Source organism: Sminthopsis crassicaudata, chromosome 3 (genome assembly GCF_048593235.1).
Source record: "Sminthopsis crassicaudata isolate SCR6 chromosome 3, ASM4859323v1, whole genome shotgun sequence".
In the NCBI taxonomy this organism is placed as follows: domain Eukaryota; kingdom Metazoa; phylum Chordata; class Mammalia; order Dasyuromorphia; family Dasyuridae; genus Sminthopsis; species Sminthopsis crassicaudata.
This window is the reverse complement of record NC_133619.1, coordinates 11429622-11439389: the sequence shown is the minus strand read 5'-3', so window position 1 is coordinate 11439389 and position 9768 is coordinate 11429622. Positions and strand designations below refer to the sequence as shown.

At 38.5% G+C, this 9768-nt stretch overlaps 1 long non-coding RNA gene across 1 annotated transcript; it reads right to left on the bottom strand.

The window, feature by feature from the left end:
- Positions 1–3517: 3517 nt before the first annotated feature.
- Positions 3518–8159, bottom strand: LOC141560197 (uncharacterized). The gene is made up of 3 exons (XR_012487650.1): positions 7919–8159; positions 7624–7796; positions 3518–6653 (listed from the first exon to the last, which is right to left on the bottom strand). It is a non-coding gene; the product is annotated as an uncharacterized LOC141560197 (long non-coding RNA).
- Between the last annotated feature and the right edge of the window lie 1609 nt (positions 8160–9768).

Below are 9768 nucleotides of genomic sequence, written 5' to 3'. Positions count from 1 at the left end.
AAATCTCCAAAACGGTTTTCTTTTTTTTGCCTTTTGGCTTTTAATTTGTAGCCATCAACAAGGCTATGTTAAATATATGATATTTTAACGTATATCCATCTAGATGGGGGAGAGGAGAGGAAAGAAGAAAAGGATTAGTCTGTAGAATAATAAGGCATTTGTCCTTTAGTCTCTAGCTTTGGACAGTGGGGGGGAAGGGGTGGAGAACAATTCTCTAGAAAACAGATGCCCCCCAGGCTTTCTCATGCCCTAGTTATTCTCCAACTATCCATTTTAAGTCTGGGTAAAATTGTCCCTAGTTTGCACATATTGTGGGCAAAGACATTTTAGAAATCTACATGAAATCTTCACATCTAGAAGGAAAATGAACAAATAATGAGTATGGGCAGTCACTGATAACTAGAAGGGCTTAAGTTTAAACAATTCGGTCATATGACACTTAGAATACATTTCCCCATAGAACTGGCCATATAACAGAGGGAGGTTTCCAGATTATTTTAGAAAAGCCCATTCAATTTGTACTGGAACTAAACTATCCTAACTGAAGGGTCTAACCCCTGGTTGTAACATTACTTCTGTAGAAAAATATGTTTAGAGGTTCACTTTTGTTGTGGCTCAGTTATGTCTGATTCTTCATGACCCCATTTGGAGGTTCCTTGGTGAAGATGTTGGAAGGGTTTCCTAATTCTTGCTCCAGCTTATTTTACAGATGAGGAAACTGAGGTAAACAAGATTAAGAGACTGGTTTTGAACTCAGGACTTCCTGTCTCCAGGCCTGCTGTTCTATTCACACCAACAGTTACTGAGAGTTTTGGTTTAGCTCACCTTCAGTAGAGTTACAGAGGAATCTGCTATTGCCCTTCTCCAGAAGGTTCAAGTTATGGACAGTGACAGATGGGGGTGGAGGAGAAGAGGGAAGAAGTGTTTGAGTGTGGGGTCTGAATGCATAGAGACAGATCTTGATACCAGCTACGTGGCATAGAGAGGACTCTGCTTAGAATCAGCAAGACCAGAGTTCAAAAACAGCCTCAATCAAAAATAGCCATCTTAGCTTACATTTAACCTCTCTTCAGATTTCTCCACTATAAAATCGTGATAATCATAATAACTACTACCAGGATTATAGTGAGAATAAAATGAGGGGAATATAGTATACATATAAGCATATGCATATATAGTATCTGGAACACTTAATAAATGCATCTTCCTTCCTTCCTTCCTTCCTTCCTTCCTTCCTTCCTTCCTTCCTTCCTTCCTTCCTTCCTTCCTTCCTTCCTTCCTTCCTTCCTTCCTTCCTTCCTTCCTTCCTTTCTTTCTTTCTTTCTTTCTTTCTTTCTTTCTTTCTTTCTTTCTTTCTTTCTTTCTTTCTTTCTTTCTTTCTTTCTTCCTTTCTTCCTTTCTTCCTTTCTTCCTTTCTTTCTTTCTTTCTTTCTTTCTTTCTTTCTTTCTTTCTTTCTTTCTTTCTTTCTTTCTTTTTTTCTTTCTTTCTTTTTTCTTTCTTTTCTTCCTTCCTTCCTTCCTTCCTTCCTTTCTTCCTTCCTTTCTTCCTTCCTTTCTTTTTCTTCCTCCCTTCCCTTCCTTCCTTCCTTCCTTCCTTCCTTCCTTCCTTCCTTCCTTCCTTCCTTCCTTCCTTCCTTCCTTCCTTCCTTCCTTCCTTCCTTCCTTCCTTCCTTCCTTCCTTCTTTCCTCCCTCCCTCCCTCCCTCCCTCCCTTCCTTCTTTCCTTCCTTCCTTCCAAACCCAGAGTCTGCCCAATGAACAGGCCTGTTTGAGGTTGCCAATCATCAAAATTATATTAATGTCAGCTCTTCTTACTAGAGAGAAGGGGTACACTGGTCATAGAGACCAAAGGATTCAATCAAATAGTATCTAAGAGGTCCTCAAATCCAACCTCCATAGAGGACACAGGAAACTGCCCCCCCAAAAAAAAAAGTGATTTGCCCAAATTCCTCACAAGTGGGTAAATGCCCAGGGGTTCCCCTTGACCCCAGGACCTCCTAATGCCAATATCCTGGGTTCCATTCCCTTCTCCAACAGCTGCTTCTTTAATCCAGCTCCTCTTCAAGGCTGGAATTTCTCTTGGTCAGATTTGGAATGGACTCATTATTTGCAGCTCTGGATACACAGCAAAGAGTTGCTAAATTAGACAGATCTGTGAACAGTGCGGTTACAGTCCATCATCAGTCAGATATCACTGACATTCACTGTGATACTCTTTAACACAAGTTTCCCAAAACTGGTCCTGTCAATAAAAATACCACAAGAAGGCCATCCAAGTGGTTCATGCTACAGTGTCATCATTACCAAGTAAACATTGGACTCCGAGAAAGTTTAATAGAGCATCTCATATCACTAAAGCTCTGAGTTGAGTAATGAGTTGGATGGAGAAGACCCTTTTAGCCTCAATTTGCAATCTTGTCTTTGGCAAAATGCTTGGATTCTATAGCCTCTGATCTATCATGTACAGCCAAAGAGGGGAATGTAATCACCGTGAATAGTTTTCCATGACTGTGTCATATAACATGAGCTATGGTCACAGAAATAGAAAGAATGATTCCTTCCAGATGTCAGATATCTGGTTCGTTGTTAGTGATTTGAAGAAAAAGTTGAAGGGACTTCTTCCCAGAGGATCCACAAAGAAAATGAAGATAAGCATCTGGCAAAAATCTGCTTGCCAAGAACTTAGACTGACCAGCAAAAGCAAATCTCCAAAATGGATTGAGTGAATCCAGACAGAGGACCTGGGATTCAATTCTATCAAGAGATTGCAGGCAAGTCATTTAACTTCTCCATGCCTCAGTAATCTCATCAAATCCTAGATTGATCAGGCCCAATTTATCCTATAGCTTGCTTGTACATAATTGTGGACCTGTCTCCTCCATTAGACAGAAAGGTCTTGAGAACAGAGCTTGATTTTTGCATTTCTTTATATCCCCAGAACATAGCACTGGGCCTGGCAAGTGGTATGAGTACTTGAGAAAAGCGTATTGTTTAGCTAACTGATTGCAAAATGAGCCAGTTGATTTGGATGGCCATCTCTTGCAGCTCTAGATACATGATGCAACAAGCCTTCTGTCCCTAACTCCTATGATCTTGTGAAATGTCTTTGAAAAGATTTATCATTATAAATCCTGTCCATTTTCATCAGTATATTAGTATATTTGTTAAATTGCTTCCCTTTGTTACCTCAAAAAAATTCTTTGTTATAAAGAGTGGCTTCCTGGATAGGATTTGAGAGACAGATATTTTCAGAAATGAATATTATGTAAAAAAAAAAAAAGATAATCATATATATATATATAAATAAAGAGTTTCAAAGGTATAACTTTCAGTCATAAACATGGATGGAGGAGATAAGGAGACACAAGCAGACATGGAGAATTTTCAATGAAAAGGAAAGCCATTAGTTAAGATTCTCAGTCTGAATAGTTTATAGTTTTAAGCTACAGAAATGAAATCATCAAATTTACTTGTCTCCCTTTACGCAGTAAATTGCTCAGAAAATGAAATCAGCTCATTCATTTTATTTCCTTCTTTTCTGTTTACAAGGAAGCTATAGCAAAGGTCTATATGGAGAAAACAATCTTTCCAAACCAAACTATCTCTGTATAAAGTTCCTATCACTTCATTTCAGAATAAAAGAATCTAGTCTCCTTTCCAGTGGGATGATCTTGACTCTTCCACGCTAATTCTTGAAGTTCAGGTTAAGGGAAGATGATACATTCATACAAAACAGAGGAGAACCTCTTCAAAACAAGGTGCAATGGGGTCTCCATGTTCCAATCCATCCTTTACTCAGCCACCAAAGCAGTTTTTTGAAGGCCCTGGGTTGCCCATGTCACCCTTGCTCAGAGAACTCAAGTGGTTCCATTATTTTATCAAATATAAAATCCTCTTTTGGAATTCAAAACTCTGTATACCCTACACCTCCCTTATCTTGCCAGCCTTCTTATACTCTATTCCCTTGCAAACCTTTGATAATGTAGAAACGCTGGATTTTGCAATCCTTCAGATACAACATCTGCCCGTTCCATGCTTTGAGCTGGCCACAGCCCAAAGTGCTTTGTTCCTTCCTCTTTGCCATTTAATTTCTCAGGCTTCCTTCCAAAACCAATCCAAATCCCACTGTCTGTAGGAGGCATTTCCCAGTGGCCCCACCCCACCTGCTAAGGTTTCCCATTTTTACATCATCTTTCATTTATTCTGGCTACGTCTTCCATGTGCTTACGTAGTTACGGGAATATTGAACAGATAATTAGAATATGGGCTCCTTGAGAACAGAACCTGTGGTTAGTTCTTATTTTTTTATCTTTCTTAATATCAGTATAGTAAATGGTATACATGAGGTGCCAACTAAATGCTTTCTTCTTGACTAAGTAGTTGGTGAATTTTTCTGGAGTTGAATTTTCTTCTTCTAGAAAGCAGATAGTAAATTCTTGCCCTTTGATACTAAATTTCAAGAGTTATCATACATATTAGCTAATAAATCAGTGCTACACCTTGGTTAGCTCTTTTTTTGGGTACTCTAAGGCTTTATTTATACATTCTTTCCTACCCTCCCCTACTTCCCCCATACACAGATGCTGCAACAAGACACCCAGGAATTTTTTTCCTCAATGTACTGGGTTCATAAATTTGAGGATCTCTATATTAGCATGATAGCAATTTCAGAAGTCATGTAATTCAACCCTCTCATCTGATAAATGAGAAAAACTGAAGCAAATAGAGGGGAATTAACTTGCTTATGGTGAAATGAGTAGCAAGTAGGAAAGGTGGGATTCAAAACCAGGCTCTTTGACTCTTTCTTTGGGTAATTATGAAAAGGTGGGAGTGCTTTTATTATGAACTTTGTATAAACCAATGAGAAAGATAGGTTATTTTTTTCAGCCAATAGAATGAGCAAATCATTAAATTATAACAATATAGAAATCCCAAAGAACTATTTGAAAAATGCTTAAGTTAGTTGACATGATTAGGGTCCCACAACTTGCAAGCTAACCACTCTACCACGTTGCCTCTATGAGACATTTTGAGAACTAAAAAATGTTCTTTCAAATGATCTCCTCTTATTCTCACTCCTTTTGTCAGTTTTGAGAACAGTTTGAAAACAGATGGACTTTAATTTCTTTCTAATACTAATATTTTAAATGAAAAATGCTGGCCCAAGGTGAGAATCACTGGCAACTGAATCATTACCAAATACTTAGTGGATGCTGTTTATCTGGAAAAGCAAAACAAAACAAACCAAAAGCTTGCTGAATTTCTGGGATTTTTTTCATTCAATGTCATCTGCCTTTGGTCTTCACACTAATAACTTTTTAATTTTCATCTCCTTATGGTATGTACCCAATCTGAGACAAAAGCAACATGCTATCAGCCTTGGGAAACAAAGAAATACAAGGTTGCTCGAAATCTTCAATCTCTGAAGGCCCATTCCCAAGTGTCGGAAAAGCCTTCCACGATTCAAGATGAAATGCAAGAATGTGTTGTTTGGGACAATTGTGAAGAGAGAGAGGAAATGTTTTGCAAACTCCTAGATTTCAGCTGTTTCCAAGGCCAGGCCCGACTAGTCACAGAAAGCCATGAATGTTCTCAGAAGGACTGAGATTACACTATCTCTCGATGTTGTATCCAATGGGGTAATAAAACCTTGAACATGGCTACACATTCCAAAATGTGGAAACACAATTGGTGTTTTGATGTAAACTTTGTAAAAGATCACACATGCAAAATATGTTTCATACAAATATTAGGCTCAGAAAAATTGTGATTTTTTTTTTTCCTTTTGGGTGATTGCTCTAGAACAGGGGGAGGAAATTTCCTGGCAATTGTCAGTGTCAACATGCCATTCTTTACCACATGCATTTCTTTGTTTTATTTCTCTCCTTTTACAACTCTTTTTTTCCCCCTCTAGTTTTCTGTTTCCTTCCTATGAATGTACCATGTTATTTCTCTAAGGTCTCCTGAAGTTTTGATGATGGCTTCAGGTAGCCCAATTTTTAGCCTGATTGGAGGGCCCTGCTCTAAAGGTTGCCAAGGCTGGATCCTATAAATCCTACAAAAAGAATTTCCCAGCAGTTTGGAGGGTGTGTAATCTGGGCCTCTGATTTTCAAACATTAACTTTCAAGGACCTTCTTTTGGCATCAGAGTACATTTTTGGGATATCTCCCTTTGTTAAAAACAAAAAGGGTCTGAAGTTTTCTAAGTTTATATTCCCCTGTCAGATAAAGGTTCTCTTTCAAGTCAAAATCCCACCATCTCCCTGGGCCAAGCTTCCATTTTCTCCTTTTGTGTTCTTTAGATACCCCACCCTGAAGAGCACTCCTCGAACTCCAATGAATTCTGCTCTTCTTAGTTTGCAGTTCCAAAGAAAGGAAGCCAGGTGAAAAACAGATTTTTGCTTTTAAAGGTGAATGAAAATGTTCCTTCCACATCCAACTGATGTCATTCATTATTATCAGATGTCCATTCTCTTCAGGTAAATCAGAGATTTTTCTCCAGAAGGCACTGCAGAGATCAGCAGGTGCTGCTCTCCTGTCAGTGAGGGTAAATTGAGGGAACCAAGGATGGCATGGCTTACTATGGCAGCAGTTCTGAGCCTTCTGTGTGTGTGTCGGGAGCCCCTTTGGCAGGCTAGAAAAAGCTCCTTGGAGCTAAGAAAAAATACATGGGGTTATACAGAGAACTAATTATGCCCAAATACAGTTATCACCCTATTTTCATAACAAGTTCATGAATTCAGTGCTAAGATTCATGGCATGCTAGTGTTGTCTCCCACCTCCCCCAGTAAAACTCTCTCTGTGTCTCTGTCTCTATTGATGACTCTTTTGCTCTTTGTGTCTCTTTCTTTCTCTGACCCTCTGCCTCTCTGTTTCTGTCTATCTCTGTCTCTGTCTTATCTCTGTGTCTGTCTGTCTCTGTCATTGTCTCTATCCCTCTGTTTGTCTCTTTCTCTCTGTGTGTCTGTCTGCCTCTGTCCCTCTTTGTTTCTTTCTGTCTCTGCCTCTGTATCTGTCTTTTTCTTTGTTTTTGTCTCTTTTTCTGTTTGTCATTATCTGTCTCTTTGTCTCTTTCTGTCCCTTTGCCTCTTTCTCCATCTGTGTTATTGTCTCTCTCTTTCTCTGTCTTTGTATGTGTCTGTGTCTCTCTGTTTCTTTTTGTCTCTCTTTTATTCTATATGTCTCATTGTCTCCCTTTCTGTGTCTCTATTTCTCTGTTATTGTCTCTGTCTCTTGTCTTTGTCTCTGTCTCTCTATGTGTCTCTATCTCTCTGTGTGTCCCTGTGTGTCTCTTTCTTTGTCTCAATGTCTCTTTCTCTTTTTGGGCACTTTCTCTGCCTCTGTTTTTGTCTGTCTCTGCTGTCTGTTTCTCTGTCTCTGTCTCTCTGCCTCCCTCTCCCTCCCTCTCCCTCCCCTCTCAGTATATAGAGGTATGTGCATCCACACATATATATGTATATGGACAGTGTTTATTTTTTCTGTGTTTTTATAATTTCCTCCAGCAGAAAGTAAGCTCTTCAAGGATATGATATTGTGTCTGGTTTGTTTATGGATATTCTACATTTAGCATATTCCTCACACTTAACATATAACCAAAAATACTTATTATTATGGATGGTATTACCTTGGTGGAAGCCATTGACTCTTTCGTAGACAAAGACAATCGTTGGTGGGTTTAGAAATTCTTCTGTAGACTTGTCTTTTAATTTCCATCCAACAAGCTTTTTCTCCTTCCTTTATTGTAATATTTTTTTTCTTCTTTTTGTCTTTCAGTCTTCTAAGAACAATGGACAAACCCTATAAGAATTTATGACCATACTGTGGGAAAACCGAATATTTGGGCTGACCTGTTTTCATGTCAAAACATCTCTTTGTATTGAGACTGAGTGAGTATTTCTTTCTCAGGACTTGTTTGTTACCTGTTAGGAAAAGGAAGGTGTCCGTGAAGCAGGGTGCTGACTCACCAGTGACAAATCCACTCCTCTGAGAAAAGCTGGCTCTGCTGGTTAGCCAAGATCAATATTTAGAAGTCTGCCAGGTGCCTGGCTTATAACAGAACATGAGGGAAGTTCCACTAAGAAAGGACTGATAGGAAAGAGTACCTGCCAGAGACCAGCGGTGGGAGGAGGGCAGGAGGCCTGCTGGGTAGTTTTGCCTTCATTAGCCCTGACTAGTGACAGGTGAGCAAACCAGAATTTTCATCACTCAGGGATATCTAAGAGTCACCTTTTTAACCTTAATTTTAACCTTAATTAACCAGCCCAACCAGGCCAGGCTAGTTTTAACCTGTACTCTGCTCCAGAATTCCCACATTGATGAGATCATATATAAATGGAAGACATTTTGACAGTGGGCCAAGAAGAAATAGAGAAAACTAAAAAAAAAGTCTGTCATTTTATCACAAAAAATATGGATCTATATTATGCCTAATTGATTTCTTCTCATTCTCCATTATAGAACTACAGACTCTCAGGGTTGGAAGATACTGAATAGGAAAAGATAGTTATAATAAGGAAAAATCAAAGCATTTATTCAATCCTTTGTCTCTAGTCTTATAATGTTACATTATATATATGTATAATATATGTATTATATATATAATGTTACATAATATTTATGCACAAATAAAATAAACTATATATTAAAGTATATACAAATAAAATACATTTTAAAGGCTTATAATAAAAAAATAAAAAGGAGAGAGGAGGGAACTAATTTTTGTGTGTGTCTACTTAATGCTAGGCCCTGTGCTAAGTGATCTACATATAATATTCCCATTGAATCTTCAAAACAGCTTTGGGAGGAAAGAGCTATTATTAACCCCTATTGTCTCAGAAGAATTTGTGAGTTGGGTGACATGGGAAACATTGGAAATTGCCCAGTATGGCATGCCCTCATCAAAGAAGGTATCGGGCTCTATGAATAAAGCAGAATTATAGTATCTCAAAAGAAATGCGAGATTCACAAATTTAGAGACATCTCCACTATACATTTGTACCTGATCTGCAGTAGAGCCTTATGGGGTTGTATTGATCTGAGCAGTCACTATTGGACAAACTGTACCTTGATTCCAATGTAGTGATATCATTTTGGTTCTTTTGAGAACAAACAACAACAACCAACCAACCAACCAATTTCCATTTTACAATTGAAGAAACTGAGTCAGTGGTTAGGTTTCTTTCTTATGGTTATAGAGTTAGTAAATGTCCAAGACTAGATTTGAATACCGGCCTTTCAGCTGAGCCTGATGTTCAATCTACTGTATGACGAAGATGCAAAAAACCTGAGAAATTATCCAGCCAATTCCACGGCCTATTATAGAAGGAAAGAAGAGGTTGGTCTTTCATAAACTCCCTCTTCATTCTTCCCCTACCTTGTATTTTGCAACCTCTGAGCATCATCCCCTGTCCCTGTTTCCCCCCCCATGGTTCTAATCTCTGACAAATTAGTCCAGGGATAGTGAGTTAAAGTGGAAAACATGCTGACTGGAATCAGAAGTCCTGGGTTCAAATCCCAATTCTTATCCTATCTGTGTGACTGGATAATTCATTGAACCTATGCAACTACGAGTTTTCTCTTGTATAAACTGATTGGATTGGGGATTTCTAAGATCCCATCAGGACCTCATTCCCTTTCTAGTATAACTCCTTATGCTCAATACTTCTTCAAATTTCTCAGTCTCGATTGAGGTCCCATCATCCTTTTGGTAACCCAAGTTTCAACATTGAAATCATCTTCAATTCATCTCTCTCATTTATTTACTCCTATA